Below are 19,917 nucleotides of genomic sequence, written 5' to 3' on the forward strand. Positions count from 1 at the left end.
AATATTAATATTATATTAATATTACGCTAATTACCATCCGGCTCGAAGGACCAATTGTAACTGAGGGGTACAATTCCCTGACTGTATTGAATAAGTATGGTATCATTAAACCACTACTGAGTTATGTACATTACTACTGGCCATACAGTACACATGTATATGAGATGAACACCCACACAATAACACGGCTTAACAAGGAAAGTACTGTTTGTAATATTTATTAGAAGAGCACCAAGATTATCTTACATTTATTAAGAATTAGAGTTGCGCTTGTAAGGCGAAGAATGTGCATGAATAGGTCAAGAGCGTATGTCCATGAGCATATTACGAAAGGGATAATTAATACCACCTGTAGCATAAGAATTATATAAGGTACACTCCTAGGTCAGCTGGAGATACTAGGGGGGTTCCCTCCGGTTGTAAGCCAGCAGGGGAGAGGATTTGTCGGTAGCAAAAGTCTGGATCAACGAGGAATAAGGAGACTCCAGGTACAGGAGACGGTGCAATAATCCCTTGATCCGTAGACAAAGCAACAGCTATTCTCCGGTATGCACTGCCGCATGGATGAAAGCTAGCCAGCCTCAGAGTCCTAGAGGCGGGCTCGACGGTGCTCCTCACAGGGTAAATCCCACACAGTAGTGGGGGTAGACGATTCTCTGCTCCAGCAGCCACAGGACCAAAGCAATATAATCCAGCCGAAAAGGGCTCTGTAGTCGTCGGTGTAGGTTATCCAGTGTACATATCCACACGGTTCTCGTCTAGGGCTCCTCGGATGACGGCACAAGGTTAGGCCGCCCAGCCTGGATAAGCACACTAGCTCGGTACGATGAAACGTTGGTAATGCTGGTCACTGTAGAACGGTAGCCGCACGATACACTATACATAATAGACTATTACTTAATAATAGAATAGGTCGAACTCGACGATACAGCGTTAAACTCTGACACTTCAGCTATCAATTCGCACGCGGTCTCAAGGCTCTATTTCGGGGCAAAACGGGCCCACTTCACAGCACGTTGTATCGTGGTGAAGGCTTCAACTTATTGGGGTAACACACTGCTGTATCCACCTGCAACGTATTTATACGTAAGGTGAATAATCTAGTACCAGCCTTATTTCTGTCTCGTATTACTGCGCAAATCTGGGCATGTTGAGACATGTCTTAGCAGTGACTTTGAACTAGACATTGGGGGGTATGGCCGTGGCGCCTAGGGGGTCGCTGTCCAATAGGAGAACGAATATTATGGTCTGGCCTGTACTAGGTAAAGGGATATTCCGTGTATATGTACAAAGAATATACAAGGGATATCAGACGATATACAAATACTATACAATATATCTCAAGTAATAAATATATATATTCGGTTTAATCTGACCCTTTGTAACAGCCGCCTCCTAATTAGTCCGCACCAAATTAGATAAGCAGAGACAGATTAACCGCACTGTCCACTACTCAATGTCCGTTGTGAGGAGTAGGGCAATTCACAAAGTCAGGGGGTCATGGTCGTCATTAAGAGAGTCGGGGAGCCTTGGCAACTCTATCAGCCTCGCCACGGGTCGGGTGTATGTCCGCCCCTGGACGAGCACTTCTGCCGCTCTGACCTTTCCATCGGCACCAGTGATCACTTTGCTTACGCGGCCGGCCGGCCACATAGCTCGGGGTAGTGACTGGTCGATAATCATGACGACTGTGCCCTCCGTCAAATTGTCTTTCTTTCACCCATTTCTGGCGGGTCTGTAGAGACGGTAGATAGTGGAGGAGGAAACTGTTCCAAAACTTGTCAGCCAATACTTGACTGTACCTCCACATTATTCGGCCGTTCGCTTCCTCAGGTCTGTACACTGTCTGTGGCAGCGCGGGGTCCAGCCGCACCATCAAGAGAGTGTTGGGGTTGACTGGATCGACATCTGCTACATCACTTGAGACGTAACCGAGGGGCTTTGAGTTCAATACTCCCTCGATCTCCGTGAGGACTGTCGTGAGGACTTCTTCCGCCACGGTCTGGGCCCCAAGCACGGCGTACAGGGCTGTCTTTATTGAACGTACTTCTCGTTCCCAAGTACCCCCGAAGTGAGGTGCATTCGGGGGGTTAAACTGGAAATCAATCTGAGAGGGAGCGAGGTGGGTCTTAAGTTCTGGGCCCATAGCTTGGAAGCTCTCTCTCAGCTCTCTTTCTCCGCCTTTGAAGTTTGTCCCGTGATCAGACAATAATATAGACGGTTTTCCTTTCCGCGCTGTGAATCTCCGGAAGGCCATAAGGAATGAGTTGGAAGGAGTTCTATGTGTATCGCTCGGGTGGTCATGCATTTGAATACAATACCCCACCGCTTCTCCGTCCCTCTTCCTTTCTTCACATACAGCGGGCCGAAACAGTCCATACCGGTGGAGTGAAAGGGCTTGTCGCCGAGTCGGAGGCGACAGGGGGGTAGGTCAGCCATCCGGGGTATACTGGGCTGTGCTCGCCACTTGCGACAGTCTAGACAGGTCCGCTGGAAGCGTCGTACTGCTTCTCTTCCTTGCAGTATCCAATAGCGACGTCTGATCTCCGCGAAGACTCTCTCTGCCCCGGCATGGTGCACATCCTCGTCGTATTTCTTTATGATGAGCTCTGTGACCTTGTGTCGGCTGTTTAAGACTATCGGGAACTTGACGTCATCCGTTAAGTCTGGGGCCCTTCTCAGACGACCACCCACTCTGATGAGATTATGGGCGTCGCTCTCAGGGGCCAAGTGGAGCAGTCTGCTGTCTGACGGGACTGGCTTTGATCCCTGCAGACAGTCTAGCTCGTCGGGGAACGAGTCTCTTTGGGCTCGCTGTAGCAGAAGGAGTTCTGCTTCTTCGTAGTTAGCTGCATTAATGTCAGTAGTGGAGGGAACCTCAGGGTGGTGCCACAGGAATGTCTTTAACTGCGCACTCTCAAGGGTGGGGCAGTCGTCTATGTTGGGATCTGTGGGGACTGGTGTGTGTGTCAACCCACAGAACATAGATTTCTTCATCTCTGCCTCCTCTTTACTAGCCTCCTGTGGGGTGGGTGTAGGCCACTCTTCTTCCGGGAGCTTGAGGAACTCGGGACCGTCACTATAGAGATTGTGACGTGTGAGGTCATCCAGGGACATTCCCCGTGTGATGACGTCTGCTGGGTTCTGTTTTGTGTCCACATACCTCCAGCATGCTGCTTCTGTTAAATCTTGGATCTCTGTGATTCTGACTCCCACGAAGACCTTGTATCTACACGAATCGGACTGGATCCATGTGAGTACGGTCATGGAGTCTGACCACAGGATTGTTCTTTTCACCGGGATGGTGAGTTCACGTTGGATTAACGTGGCGAGTTGCGCTCCTACTAGGGCTGCGCAGAGCTCTAGACGCGGGATCGATTGTTGCTTGCAGGGGGCTATTCTTGAGTGAGCCAGGATGAAGGCAGTATGTATTTCTCCTCCTTCCTCTCGGGCCCGCAAGTAGGCCACCGAACCGTAGGCTACTTCGGAGGCGTCGCTGAAGACGTGCAGGTCCATCTGACACGTCTCCAGCCGCACTGTGGGTGGGAAGTAGCTGCGGCGTATGTTGACACCTGGGAGCGAGCTGAGTTCTGTCTCCCACTCTCTCCATGTGGAGGCAAGGTGGTCGGGTATGGGTTCGTCCCAGCCCTGGTCCTTGTCCCATAGCGCTCGTACAATCATCTTTGCCCTGGTGGTGTAAGGTAGAATACATCCCAACGGGTCATATTGTCTGGCGAGTGTTCTGTATACACTCCGTCTTGTGGTCGGTAGTGAAATCGACCTTCCCTGCTCCTTGGTCAGGGGTGTGTGTCTATAATGGAGCGAGTCTGTTTTGAAACGCCAGACCAGTCCCAATGTCATTTCTTGGGCTTCACCTGGGATGGTCGCCATCCAGGTCTCGCTGCTTGCTGCCTTGTCCTCTGGGGAGAGGCTGCGCAATACTTGAGGGTCGCTGCTGGCCCACTGCCGGAGATCAAAGCCGCCTTTGATCAGGGAGGCGCGGAGCTTGAGTAGGAGGGCCTCGGCCTCTTCTGGCGTCGAGACGCTTTGCAGACAGTTGTCCACGTAGAAACTCTTTTCTACACTTTGTCGGACCTCCTCATCAGCTGCTGGGTCCTCTGCGACGTGTTTTTGCAGTGCGAACGTAGCACAGCATGGGCTGCATGTGGTTCCGAAAGGGAGGACTTCCCATTGATAGATGGATGGTTGCTCATCCCCGATCCTCTCTCTCCATAAGAACCGCAGCAGGGGCTTGTCCTCTTCCACTAGTCGCACCTGCAGGAACATCCCTTTGATGTCGCCGCTGATGGCCACCTTGTTCTGGCGGAAACGTAGCAACACGCCTAGTAGAGAGGGGCCGAGTGTTGGGCCGGGCAGGAGCTCTTTATTCAGATTTTGTGATCCGATCTGGTAGCTGCAGTTAAACACAATACGATCCTTGCCGTTGTGGTGGACCTTGTGGTGGGGCACGTACCATGATTCGGTCGTCTGATCGGCCTCTTTAATGTCAATTCTCTTTATGTGTCCCGCTGTGATTAGCTTGTCGATCTCAGCGCGGTACACAGTAGCTTGAGCGGGGTCTCTGGCTAGGCGCCGCTCTGTGTTCAGCAGATACCGCTCCGTCGCTTCTTTTGGGGCGTGGAAGGTAGGCATACCCTCTCGCCTCAGGAGTGGAGTTGCGTATCTCATCACTCCGTTGACTTTGACTCTCTTTGTCCCCTGCTCGAGGAGGGCTATGGCGTAAATGTCTTCCTTGGAACGAATGTGTTTCTTTTCGTTCTTAAAGGGCATTGTCTCTAGTGTCCATAGCCTCTCGACGTGCTGTAAGAGGGCGGTGTCTTCTTCTGTCACTCTGGAGTGGAGGCAGCGAGTGGCTGCTGTTCGGTTGGGAGACCTGGAGAGGGGGCCTTGTAGTGTCCATCCTAGGCGGGTCTCGACTGCTGCTGGACAGCCTCTGGGCCCAGTGTGGACCCGGTCCATCAGGACGATGAGGTGTGCGTGGTCGGATCCTATGAGCAGGGTCGGGGTGGCGCCGTCTATGAGCGGTATAGGTAGTTGACGCAGGTGCACGTATTTGTCCATCAGCTTGGCGATGGGGTAGGTGTACCGCGACAGGCCTATGTCTTGGCTGGTGAAAGCGTTAGTGATCCTATACCGTCTCTCTGGCTGCCCGCTTGCTGCGATAGTGAAGGAGACGTTCTCACCCTTGATCGTCTTCAGGTCTCTTCTTATAGTCCGAATCGTCATCGTTTCTTCGCTCCCCCGCAGCCCTAGCTGGGCCGCAGCGGATGCGAGGAGGAGGGTCTTTTCTGACCCGTCGCCAAGGACGGCGTAGGTGTCCATGACCTTGTCCTTGTAGCTCAATGTTACGCGGACCACCTTCAAGAGCACCCGGGCGCCCCCGCTGCTGGCGGGGTCAATGTACATAACGCTTGCTTTGGTGCTGCTTGAGGGTGCAGGTTTTCTTCTGTTACTGTCATGTAAAACGTCCAAGTGGGCTCCGTCACACCGACTACACCTCTTCTTTAAGCGGCACTCGGCTGCCATGTGACTGCGCGCACAGCGGTAACAGCGGCGGTTGGACTTTATCCATTGACTCACCTCGTCGGCGGTCATCTTCTTGAACGTGTCACAGTGTGACAGCCAGTGTTCTTTCTCGCAGTACTGGCATACAATCTTCCACTTCTCTTTCGTCGAGGGGGTGCTGTGGTTCTTGTTACGCGGTACTGATTCGGCTTGGTGCATGACGGTCACCAGCCTGCGGTTATCGTTTGATCTCCTAGGTCCCTCTCTGGAGCTTGGTACACTCCGCACGAACGTATCAAGTCGTAGGCTGCTGACTTCTCTCGCCAGGAAGTCGGCCAGGTCTAGGAGGGATGGCTCGGGACCGTTGGGATCACGGTGGTCTCTTTGCCGCCTGAAGCGCTCTTGTCGGGCGGGCGGAAGCTTCTCTAATATTCTTTCAACATTAGAGTTTGCGTACAGTTCGTGCCTACCCTTTTCCTTTTGTGCCCCCAGCATCCCTACCAGGGATTGTACCTTGATAGAGAGGTCATCCAATGAGCGATTGTCTGTGGCTGGGGGTAGACGGTCAATATTCCTTATCTCTTGTATTACGTAGTCCCATATGCGTCCATAACGTTGGTCGAGGGCTACTAGAGCCGCGGTGTATGGGGTACTTGAGTTGGAATATGCCAGCGCTATAATTATTATGCGCTCTGGGCACCTTCAGGTGCTTGAGTAGGATAGCATACTTGTACGTTTCATCGGGGACATCGGACATCATTGTCTCTAAGCACATTCGTAGCTCTGTGTACTGTGCTCTGTCCTCGTGTGTGAAATCCGGGAACGTCGGTGTGCCAAGGTACGATGCCATGGATGGCTGGCACATCGGTGAGCGTTGGGGGAGAGGCCTCCTAGGCGAGTCTCCCCTTCCGTGTCGTTGTGGGCTGGTACCTGGTGGGTACCAAGGCCCGGGTACCCAGGTGCTGTTCCTCGGGGCTGGTCGTGCGTCAAACTCACCCTTGAGTTGAGTCGGGGGTCTGTAACGCAGGGCCTCGGGGGTAAAGTCTGGGCTGTACTGGACCTCCTGGTCCTGTGGAGTACAATGCTGCTGGTGGGCTTGACCTTCCTCCTCTTCCTCTTCTTCTTCCTCTGCTAGGTCTTCTAGATCCTGTAATCGTCTATTTAGTCTCTCGGCGGCGTAGGCCGGTTCTTCCCTGTTGCTAGGTCTCGCATGGACCGGTCGGGGAGGGGGTTCGGAGACGTGTATAGGCTCTTTCTGTTGGCCGGTCTCCGGGTCGCTTGATCGGGTAGGGGAGGGTGCCCTAGACCCTTGTCTTGACGAGGCCCTGGAGCTCCGTGCGGAGGGAGGGGGGGTCGCCCTGGCAATCAGTTGCTCCATTATCTGCGCTTGTAATCGGTCGCGCTCGGCTTCGCGCTTGATGTGAGCGAGGTCGCGCTCTGCTTCGCGCTGGGCTTGGGCTGCGTCGCGCTGTGCATTGGCAGCTTCGCACTGTGCATCGGCGGCGGCGCGCTGGGCTTCGGCGCGGTCTCTTTCAATATTCTCTTCCGTCTGGAGGCGTCTGGTCTCCAGGCGTATGCGGTCGTCTTCACTCCTTTGCTGCGCCTGGAAGCGCTCTCGCTGGGTCGCAGAGTGTTTGCGTTCACTAAGGGCTTGCGCTTGGAGCTGCGCGTGGAAGCGTTCTCTTTGGTCTGCAGATTGTTCGCGCTCACTCAGTTGTTGAGCCTGCAGGCGGTCTCTTTCCATGGTAGAGTGTTCGCGCTCACTTTGGTGTTGCGCTCGGAGGCGCTCTTGTTCCATGGAAGAATGTTTGCGCTCGCTAAGCGTCTGTGCTTGGAGTCGATCGCGTTCAGTGGAGGCTGCCAAGGTGGCGATAAATGCCTGCGCCAGCATCTTGTCCGCCTCGCTGGGGGAAGACACTGATGGAGGTGATCGGCTTCTGGCAGTGCTCGTTGGAGATCCGTTCTCCTGTCGCGCTCCGAGGAGGTCCATCTCCTGGGTGCGCGTCTCTTCTGGTAGTGGGTCGGGTTCCGTCCCTGGAGCGCTTTCTTTATCCTGGAGCTCTCCGGACCTATCCCGTTGACGTTGTCGGGGGGTAAAATCATGTCATGTCCCTCCTGGTCCCCCCCATGAGCTTGGTCAGTTACGTTAGAACCCACTAGGGTCTCTACTGGCAGGGTCGCCTGGTCGGTAGGGTTTGACATACTTTTACTATCCGCTTTTTCCGCGTTTAACGTCTGTATAAAGCTAGGTAGTAGACTGGCAGCGTAGTCCTCTAGGTAAGGAGGTGGCTGCCGTCTGCACTGCGGGTGATCTAGCTTCGGAGAACCGTTTGTGGAGTGTTCATCGTTGGCCATGTCAATATTAATATTATATTAAAGGGGAACTATTTGGGCACTTTTACACAATTCCTGTGAGTTTATGGAACACATGTGTAAGGTTTATTTAAAAAAAATATATTTTTTTTCCTTTCTAATCGAGTACTCAAAAGCAGCATTTGTCTACCTAAAAATTTTAAGCCGTTTTGAGGCTTGGCCACGCCCATACTCTGAATGCGATTTGAGTGACAGGGAGAGAGAGAGAGACCCCCACCTGTAGCTCCGCCCATACGCGTGCGAAAGTGAACTCGTAAACAAACATGGCGCACGCATATATTTTTGATCCGGAGAGTGACCCCGACTGCGACTCCGAGGAGGAGGAGAACGAGATTGAACGACGAGGGCTTCAAGTCGTTTCTGAGTGGTGGGTAATGTATACTGTCTAACAACAGTCAGTAACAGTAACGTTAGTTAGTAGTTATTTATGACGTTATAGCGAGGTATAACGTTAGTTTTCTTTGGGTAAATTAGGTAGCATGCCCAACGAAAAGAGAAGCATAATGTTATATATTGCATCCACGTCTTACAAGTACAGTAGGAATTGTGTTGAATCTGTTCACTTTACAGTATATGCACTTTCGTTTATGCACTGCAGGTGTGTCTGTGGCAACTGTGCTCGAATGCCTACCGCGGTGGAGAATCTTTGTTGCCTGGAAATACCTCAGGTATTGATTGATTGAAAACTTTAGATTGCAGAATGGGTACAGTACAGCTCAATTACATAAGGGGATGCAGACCAGAGAAAGACTTTCGTCTTGTTTACATCAGGGTCCCCCATTTTCAATTCATCATAACATAAATGACATACAGGTAGACAGTACTGTTGCATCTAGACATTCATGACATACCAGATCTACAAAATATACAGTACTGTTTATGAGTAACATAAACTGGCTAACAGTTACAGAAAACATGCATCTGGCTAATGTCACATTCTTTAGATTGACCTTGAAGGATGAGGACAGGGTTTAGGGTGAATAAATGGACTAACTGTGTTGTTTTATATAGGTCAGGAGAAGATGTGACCAAGCACCGGAACCCCCGTTGTGCATGGTAGACCACCCAGGTTTGGAACCGGTCTGCCTAAACCGATATTCGCTGCAAATGGCAAACAACATTTACAGGGCAGATTATGGGTGTCTGCCAATCCGGGGCGTAAACAAGTATGTATAATGTAATAACAGTACAGCTGTATAATGTATTTGAATACTGTGTTGTGCATGAAGGAATGTCACTGTGTTGTACAGTACAAAACACAATTTATTTTACATTATAATACCAGCGAATATTACTTGTACATCATACAATTGTGTAATTGTAAATGAACAAAGGCAGTTGTGCAAATAGTGACAATTCAAGTATATACGTTGGCTTCCATAAACACATACTAATACTGGGAGGAATAAATCCACTACTATAAGAGGAGTAAATAGCACTGACTTGCCAAACACTTTTAATTATTAAATGGGGTAGTGTTTACAGTGTTCACGAGAATAGTCCACATGAAGGACCCAGTGTTGTGGCTTCAAGACGCATTGCCCAGTTGCCTCTGAACTCTGAGACAAGCTCACAAATTCCAACAGCATCTTCCATACACCACTAGCTTAGCTAGCTATATACATTACTCTACATGCTAATGTTACAACAAGTAAAAATATCTAGTTAGCAAAATATTTACCACAAAATAGTACAAATGCTATTTACTAAGGTTAGGTCATTGAAAATCAGCCTATGACTATTTAGAAAGCTTTACATCGGTTAACTGAGAGCTTATGATAAGGTGATGGAGGTAGCCGTTGTGTAATGCACATAGGATGTACAGTTTACAGGACAGGGTGAATTGAAGTACACATCATTTGCTCGTATAACAAAATGCAGTTGTTTCAATGTAGGGAGTAAATGAGCCGGGGCTTTCCCTAAACAATGATGTGGGGTGCAGAGCGCCACCATGTGTTTATATACACACACAGCTCAATAAATTAGAACAGTGTAAAAGTCTATATATTTTGCAGTAATTTGTGCAAAAGGAGCCCCACCCAAGTACTGAGTGAACATACTTTTCAGAAGGCCGACATTTCTATATTACATTTCTCTTCAAACTCTCAAGATATTGAATTTTGGGCTTTAAGCCATAATCATCCAAATTAAAACAAATAAAGGCTTGAAATATTTCACTTTGTATGTAATGAATCTATAACCGAGTTTTGCTCGAATTACTGAAATAAAATAACTTTTCCACGATATTCAAATTTATTGAATATATACCGTATATATAAAAATCTTGGGGTTAGACAGACACATCATTGGGCAATAGTGATTGGAGCCCAAAGCATGCGTCTCAATTTCTTTTATAGACTTAGCTGCACGGCCGGGTATCACCTTAATTCCACTGGGAATTCAAACAGACCTATATCAGTGGAATGCAAAATATCCCAACGCTGATAATAATAATAATAATAATAATAATAATAATAATAATAATAATAATAATAATAATAATAATAAACTTTAGTTGTATAGCACCTTTCATACAAGGATTTGGACATTTACGGTGGCCAGTTTAGAATTGCAGCCTCCCGTAGGTGCTCTTTGAGAGCGGTTTTGAAGGTGGGTAGGGATTCACATTTTTTGTAATCTAGTGAAAGAGAATCTCTATTCATTATGTACACGGACAGCTGCAGATCGCTTGATGACCAAAGGCATCTGGTTAAGTTTTCAGATGACACTGTCCTTGTATCCCTACTGCAGCGCTCCTTTTCATGGACCTTTTCATAAATAAAATACTTCTTTTTCTTCTTTAGTCGTTTCAGATATGTAGCTTATCGAAGCTTTGTCAGCTGGTGCTGGGGTTTTCTGGGCCGCCACGTGAGGGTCGTCATTCCCTCTTGTGTGGTCCTTCGCATCCATGCAGAATACCCAGACGAGGAGGGGGTATACACTGGCTTCAGACCGCCGCCCCTTGACTAAAGAAAATAAAAACATTAAAAAAAACTCTAAAACCTTTGTGTTACTACTGTATAATGAGTCTTGGTTGGTATGAGTGTGTATAATGAATATAAGTATGGGTTGGTAATAGTGTATACGGTACTCATTGTTTTATGGTTGAAATGTTCGAGATAAATAAAGAACATTACTGACTATGAGGGAGCAGGTTCATTGGACCAATAGCCTGGTCTGGCTTCAGACCGCCCCTTCATTAAAGCGTGACTCATATCCCGCAATGGCATCCTCCATCGAAGGCCTGTCAAAATGCGCAGACAGATGTTCAGGGATGGGAATCTCAAGCACCTGCTCCATGTAACGCTCCGGTTCAAGGATGACGCTGTCAAACAAGAACTCCATGAGCTCGTTCACATAGTCTGTAAATAAAAAATGCCATGTCATGTTATAAATGTTATTTAAATGTATTTGTATTCTTATAACTTTATTATCGTTGCTGTTCAACTGTAAGTGCAGTTTTAGTCTTTCAATAATATAATTTATGCAGAAAATGACAATCAAATGGGAAATAAGATAAACTAATAAGATGAAAATAAATATGCAGTGCCTTTATAACCCTATACGCTCTATACAAGCCCACTTTATCATATATAAATATCATATTGATAAGCCTTGTGTACTTGGCTTTATACAATTAGTCAAATGTGTATAAATACCAGTACTTGGCCATTTAAAAGGGAAGAGGGATATGGCCTGTTGAGAAATGTTACCCCCAATAGCCAGTGCCTCTGTTTTGTCTGTTAATTTTATATCCAGAGTAATAACCAAATGTTTTAATTTTACTCATACGGCATGGAATCGACCTCGAAATAGAAATGGAAAAATCTAAACCCAAGTGCCCAAGAAATTGCATGTTTTACTCACTGAATGTTGCCGCAGCCCTTATGGGTTTCAGAGTGTAGCCCCCCTTCTTTGCCTTGGGAAAATTTAACTTGAAGGCAGGCTCTCCGGTGGAACTTGTAGCTTGTGGGCGTTTGGCATTTTCATTGAAATGCATTGCAGATAGGTAGAGTCTGAAAGAACAAAAATATATATAAGCAATATATTTTTAATAGATCTAGTAGGTAATCTATTTTCTACATAATGAGTGATTACACATCAGGTGTTCATAATTAGTCATCTGTACACAATCTAAATTACCTGCAAAGCATTCCTAGAAATGGAAACACAACGTTCTTTGGTGCGAACCGTAAGATGACACTGTGATAAGACTCCAATGGAGACGTTTGGTGGTGTGGACTGAGTTTAGCGACATCCTTCAGGATTCTCTTGTTTAGAAGCACTTTTTCAAGTCTGAAGGCAGCCTTTAATTCTAAAGGTAAAAAGAAATTGCATTCAGAAAAAAATATGTTAAATATATACTCATCATGAAAGATGGACAGACATACATAGGTCTTTTGACAATATCAACTTCTGACACATAACCATAGTGTGTACATACGAGGCTTCAACCACTTGCTCTTATCTCTTGAGAGATGGTCCGCATGAAGACACTTTTTAAACAGTGGGTCTTTATGTGTATGGACATCATGCATGTGGTTGAACAGTGACGTCCACTTTGCCACTTTCTCAGGGCCTGTCTGCGATGAAGATGCAGTCCAGTAGAGGTGGTTTGTTATGGCTTGCCTCCACTTCTTCACCACCAGACAGTCCTTGTCCTTGGCCACTTGGTCCACCTTCTTAGACAACCCTTGTAATAGGATTTTGCAGAACATAAGTCATCATCCAGTCTATTACATAATTGATTTACTTACCATGCTATACATTGTTTACACAGCTTAATTTTAGACCTTTGATATCATGCATATTTAAACAGAACAGGATAACAACAGCATAAGAGATTGAATGTGTCATACCCTTTGCTAGATGCCAGACATCATAGAAGTGATTGATGCCCTGATCTCTCAGGAACTTCTGAATCTGGGGGTGACGGTCTGTGACAATGCAATCCAATGTCACACCACTGTCCTTCAGAAGAGCTAGGCTTCGCTGCAATCCTTCTTTTTCCATTTGGTAACTGCCACCAACCTCATTGCTCTGTTGAACAGAACAGAGGCAGAACAGTATTTTTTTTTTTTTTCTAGATTTTTTTTTGTATTTTTTTTTTTTTATTATTTTTTTAAACAGACATATAAACAAACATGACAACACACGATAAGATATACAAGCATTAAGGCGGCTAGGTGGTGTAGTGGGCAAGGCACTCGCCACCAGTGTGGAGACGCTAGGATTCGCGTGTTCGAATCCAGCTCTCCACATTGTTTTCAGTTTAGCTGGTCGTCCGTACTAATACACATTGGCCGTATTACGGGGAGGGAAAACTGAAGGGTGGGGATCGAACGTTGTGAACAAGCGACTCCTACAAGTCGGTTGGTGCGCCTGCGCAGTAGAATCAGGAAGTGTCGGGGGCAGCGTGAGCCTCCCACGCGTTACTCCTCGCCACTGAGAGATCGAGCTGCGCAGGTGAAAAGATGCGACTGCTGTTACCTCAAGTACCGGAGGGGACTTGTGCTATGTATGACTTAGTCCACATTGCAGCCGGCTTGTGGGAGGCAAGAAACAGCGTTCGTGACAGGGGAGGGTTGAATTGGATGATACAAAATTGGGATGGGAGAAAATATAGAAAAATGGGAGAAAAAGTGGATAAAAAAAAAATATATATATACAAGCATTAATTCACAGTGCATATCCAATGAAATTACCATTTAGTCATGTCTTATACAGGATATACCCCTAATACCCGTTATGTGATTATGCCATTTATATAATAATAATAATAATAATTTAGGATCGCATTGCTTAATTGGTAATTTGGTGTATACTATGCCCTTCAGCCTATGTGGAGCTACTATATTTTCTTCTAAATTTCTCCTTGGATACTAATGCTTGGGGATCAAACCATGTTGTTAGTGGTCTTAAAGTGTACGCCTTAAAGTAGTGGTAGAAATCTGGAAATGCCATACCTCCGTCTGCTTTGTTTCTCTGTGCGGTGGATCTTTTTATACGTGGTGGTTTGTTATTCCAAATAAATTTGTATGTGGAGGAGTGTAATTCTTTCCAGTAACCGTTTGGAGGGGGTAACGGTAGAACAGTATTTATGTTTGGACACTAGGGGGCACACCAGCTCTATTATAAGAGGCTCTGTATTCAGAGCTAGTACATGCACCTGCGAGGATTCACTCTCAAACCTGGAACTGCTTATCTGCAACAAACAATTGACAACTGCTCTGTTCAACTTCATCATCATTCATCTTTTCCTTTGGACAATAAAACCCTGCAAACTACATCGGCTGCATCTTGGACATTCAAGTCATTCAATGAGACAAGCGGCCACTACAAGTAGTATACCGGTATTCACCTGCACTAGCTGGATGTCTATGACAGTGTTGGAGTCTAGTTCCATGACGGAGTAGCTGCCGTACTTTGCGCAGTGGCCTGTGGACATACAGGAGTAGAATAACAATTTCATCAATGTAGTGCAATACTCTGAATTAAATCATAAAGTAGAAATCTGACATTGGGAAATGCTTCTAACCTGGGGAGTCTGCACGCATGTCGCCGCCAACGATGACCTTATTCTTCTGGCTCAAAGTTGCAAGAGTCACCTGAATGAATGAATGAAAACTTTATTAACAGATTGCAGAATGGGTACAATACAGTACGGCTCAATACACACAATATCGCCATACTACTACTGTTACAAAGGGTCAGATTAAATCGAATATATATATTTATTGCTTGAGATCCCTTGTATAATATTTGTATATCGTTTGATATCCCTTGTATATTCTTTATATACACGGAATATCCCTTTACCTGGGTACAAACCAGACCATAATACTCGCTCTCCTATTGGACAGCGACCCCTAGGCGCCAACGACCATACACCCAATGGCAAGTTCAAAGGCAACGCCAAGGCATGTCTCAACATGTCCAAGTCTGCGCAGTAATACGAGACAGAACTGAGGTTGGCACTAGATAATTCACCTTACGTATAAATACGGCGCAGGTGGAAACAGCAGCAATTCGTTCATTACTAGTAAAGCCTTCACCACGAGACAACGTGTAGTGAAGGGGGCAACTTTGCCTCTGAATAGAGCCTTGAGAACCGCGTGCGAATAGATTGCTAAAGTGTCAGAGTTTAACGCAGTATTGTTGAGTTCGACTTATTCTAATGTGAAGTAATAGTCTATCATTTATAGTGTATCGTGCGGCTACCGTTCTTCAGTGACCAGCATTACCACCGGTTCGTCGTGTATATAGCTAGTGCACTTATCCAGGCTGGGCGGCCTAAACTCGTGCCCCCACCCGAGGAGTCCTAGACGAGAACCGTTGGATATGTACACCGGAGAACCTACACCGGCGACTGCAGAACCTTTTCTGGTTGGATTATATTGCTTCACAGGCTGCCGACATGTCATTTGCATAAATTAGGAAGAGTAGCGGTCCTAGTATGCTTCCTTGTGGAAACCACACAGCTCACTGTGAGGGGGGGGGGGTAGAGTACCGTTTACCTCCTGTTGTGTCTTCCATTTGTTAATAATGGCAGGTTCCAAGTACATCCTGGCGTGTCTCCGAAACGCGCTGTACTTCATCGTCTTGACGCGGAATGCATTGAGAACCTAATATTTTTTAAGACAAGAAAATAATAAATTAATAACGCTAAACACAAACAAAATGGAAACATAATGGATACATGACTTATGCAATCAATACCTTCTCCATTTGGTTGAAAGATGCCCCTGTGAAGTAGACAGCAGCAGAAAGTTGTAGGTTCCCTGCAGGTGTGGTTCCAATCAATGGCTGACTCGCCCACTTTCTGCTAAACTGGCAATGGGGGCACCGTTGATTGACAGCCAAGAAGGTTCCTCGCGTTGTCTTCTGGACATCACATGCAGCACTGCACACCGGACACTTTTGGAATAACTGGAGGAGACAGTCTTCGTATACGATGTATTTAGGTACATCGTATATGGGTGGTGAGGCTTGCCTGCTCAAGGGATATGAGCGTAAGAATAAAGAAAAAAGAAACACAATGACGTAAATAAATGACGTCATCTACATCAGAACTGGCACATTACTATTAGAACAGCATTACTATTTACTGGCTAAGAACTTACGCTAGAATCGAGGACTCGGTCGTCGCTGAGTCAGGGGTGTAGGTGGAGTCATGAGGCTCTTGGTCCTCAAAGGGGGAGCTGAAGAAGTCATCGTCATCCAAATCCAGCCGTGGTCGTTTACCGGATCGAACCGTCTTCACTGGTGTTGAGGTGGAGGGAGCAGGTTCATTGAACCAGCAGCCTGGGGTTCCAACTCCAACCTCTACAGACGCCACTTTTGCCTGAACAGCTATTTAGAAAACATACAGTAGTTTAGTCAAAGAAGGCAGACTTTAGTTCAATGTGTACAGATTATGGCCTGTGGATGATATTACAGTAGATAGATTGATATCTAAAGGCTATTATAGCTACCAAAACTACATGTGTGCATTACATGTGCAATAGCTACAGCATTGATATTCTAAGCAACACATCACAGCACTAACTGGAATACATAATTTGCTAATTGATCAGAAATGTTACAAACCTTGACTTTTGACATGCGTCTGTAAAGTTCTTATAGAGAGCTGAGTGCCAATAGATATTCTATTTGGGGGGTCGGTCTGGCAACAGATGTCCCGGGAGCGTGTTGCGTCCCGCGTAGCTGGGCGCTGCAAAGGCCTGCTTACATTTACATTGCCCTAAGGATAAAAACAATTACATATATAATACAATACAATGCATAATCTGTCTGCAACATATTTTGATTCACTACTTGGAATAAAACCATTGAAGGTAGGGTAAGAATAGTGCAGGTAAAGTTTAGATATTGAATATAGTCAGGCCCGACTGGATTATCTGATCATTTATTTCACAATTAGGATGGAATACCTTACACTCCGTCTACACACACCTACACACACAGCGTGTACTAACGTTAGATTTCCTTGGCGCAATAAACAGCTGAGATAAACCTAGCTATTCCCCCCCAAACACACACAAGGAACACAATCATTCATTCGCAATACACACAACTAGGTCTACATATATATAATGAAGCACAGAGCTAAAATAACGTTAGCTAAGCTAGCAACAATTATTTAGTTAGCTGACTAATTACATTTGTACTTACGGATTCGTTCGGGTCCCGAATACACGGTACAGCACCCTTCTTTAGTGTAATCCTGGAACTCATCCCAGCATCATAAAGTCCTTTGTTATCAATGTCATCCTCGCAAAAATGTGCGGTACAGACGTGACTACGATGAGTTGGAAAACCATTCGGCGGGTCGCCGAAAATAAACTTTGTCCATTGATGACGGGTCACGCTATCGTCAGGGAATAAATGCAAGGTCACATTCGTTGCACGGCAGCTAGGAACAGCACAACGTAGCCCCGATCTGTTCATAACGATAATCCAATGCTAAGTAACTCACTTCAATTCAATTTGCTTGCGGTTGCGTCCTGCAATAAATACTGTTCAACTGTGTTTACCTGCGCTGGCTCGTGGCTGCCTGGCAGATAGAGGGGGGCGGGTGTTATTATGCAAATTCACCATATGACGTCCCATATAGGCAAATTTTCAGATGACTCACTTGAGGGAGGGACATTATTGTGAGGGGAGAATTGGAAGAATGCGCCAAATCGAGAATTAGAGACATAGATTCTATTACTATAAGTCCACATAGCTATAAAATAACCCGAAACACTGGAAAAGGTCATTTATAAGATAGTTCCCCTTTAATATTACGCTAATTACCATCCGGCTCGAAGGACCAATTGTAACTGAGGGGTACAATTCCCTGACTGTATTGAATAAGTATGGTATCATTAAACCACTACTGAGTTATGTACATTACTACTGGCCATACAGTACACATGTATATGAGATGAACACCCACACAATAACACGGCTTAACAAGGAAAGTACTGTTTGTAATATTTATTAGAAGAGCACCAAGATTATCTTACATTTATTAAGAATTAGAGTTGCGCTTGTAAGGCGAAGAATGTGCATGAATAGGTCAAGAGCGTAAGTCCATGAGCATATTACGAAAGGGATAATTAATACCACCTGTAGCATAAGAATTATATAAGGTACACTCGTAGGTCAGCTGGAGATACTAGGGGGGTTCCCTCCGGTTGTAAGCCAGCAGGGGAGAGGATTTGTCGGTAGCAAAAGTCTGGATCAACGAGGAATAAGGAGACTCCAGGTACAGGAGACGGTGCAATAATCCCTTGATCCGTAGACAAAGCAACAGCTATTCTCCGGTATGCACTGCCGCATGGATGAAAGCTAGCCAGCCTCAGAGTCCTAGAGGCGGGCTCGACGGTGCTCCTCACAGGGTAAATCCCACACGGTAGTGGGGGTAGACGATTCTCTGCTCCAGCAGCCACAGGACCAAAGCAATATAATCCAGCCGAAAAGGGCTCTGTAGTCGTCGGTGTAGGTTATCCAGTGTACATATCCACACGGTTCTCGTCTAGGGCTCCTCGGATGACGGCACAAGGTTAGGCCGCCCAGCCTGGATAAGCACACTAGCTCGGTACGATGAAACGTTGGTAATGCTGGTCACTGTAGAACGGTAGCCGCACGATACACTATACATAATAGACTATTACTTAATAATAGAATAGGTCGAACTCGACGATACAGCGTTAAACTCTGACACTTCAGCTATCAATTCGCACGCGGTCTCAAGGCTCTATTTCGGGGCAAAACAGGCCCACTTCACAGCACGTTGTATCGTGGTGAAGGCTTCAACTTATTGGGGTAACACACTGCTGTATCCACCTGCAACGTATTTATACGTAAGGTGAATAATCTAGTACCAGCCTTATTTCTGTCTCGTATTACTGCGCAAATCTGGGCATGTTGAGACATGTCTTAGCGGTGACTTTGAACTAGACATTGGGGGGTATGGCCGTGGCGCCTAGGGGGTCGCTGTCCAATAGGAGAACGAATATTATGGTCTGGCCTGTACTAGGTAAAGGGATATTCCGTGTATATGTACAAAGAATATACAAGGGATATCAGACGATATACAAATACTATACAATATATCTCAAGTAATAAATATATATATTCAGTTTAATCTGACCCTTTGTAACAGTATGTGTGTATCTGTGATATGGATCCATGGGATATATACTCATTCAGAAATACGTTTCTCATGACTAAAATATTTAAACTGCTATTAGCAAACTGGCTTTGGCTCCCTCTCCAACAACAGTACATGACAAGTTTCAATATTTACATTCTTTTTTAACGGCCCCAGACTTAACAAAAGGGGGATACAAATGGAAGTGAGGTCTGGCTTTGTTCTTAAAAAGGAAACATTTCTTTTCAGGCACTCATCTTCAAAATGTGAGGAATGTTGATGTGAGCTGGAAGAGGTCCATGGAACTCCAGGCATGTACAGTCCTGGGCCTCGTCAATGTCAACAAGTGTCTCTGGTCAGTGTACTTAAGCCATTTTGTGAATACTTATCCTGTTACCGCATACTGTTTTCATTGTTCCCTGGTGATGGAATGTTGTAGCAGTGTCAGTCCATTGAGGTTGTATTTTGTGAGGTTTAATTTCACCTGTTGTGGGAAAAGTGTAAAAGAGATACGCAACAATGTTCAGCTGTATGGTAACTGTTGATAAACACCATACTTACAGATACTGTATGCACACACTGTAGCATCTGGCCCTGCTGCCCTTTCACCCAAGGCCAGATTAAGAATTCAGAGGCCTCTGGGCCAGACTCTTGTGGAGGCCCCCACACACACATACACGTGCATGCACGCACAGTGGCGTTTTTATATGTAGAACATTGGTGGGGCAGCCACTAACCAAGGCTACATACCAGGCAAACTACAGTAATCAAAATTACAGTCATCGTTGTTCGCAAATTTCGCACCACATATCAGGCATAGGCTACAGGTAAGCCCGCATTGTTAGTCGTGAAAGCAAATTAATCTGTCCACGCTG

The 19,917-nt window shown here is 46.1% G+C and overlaps 1 long non-coding RNA gene across 1 annotated transcript; it reads left to right on the forward strand.

Moving 5' to 3' along the window:
• The first annotated feature begins 8,496 nt into the window (after positions 1–8,496).
• LOC311248861 lies at positions 8,497–10,855 on the forward strand. The gene is made up of 3 exons (XR_014620979.1): positions 8,497–8,567; positions 8,911–9,065; positions 10,704–10,855. It is a non-coding gene; the product is annotated as an uncharacterized lncRNA (long non-coding RNA).
• Positions 10,856–19,917: the final 9,062 nt, after the last annotated feature.

This window comes from Notolepis coatsorum (genome assembly GCF_963971535.1).
Source record: "Notolepis coatsorum genome assembly, chromosome: 2".
NCBI classification, from domain to species: domain Eukaryota; kingdom Metazoa; phylum Chordata; class Actinopteri; order Aulopiformes; family Paralepididae; genus Notolepis; species Notolepis coatsorum.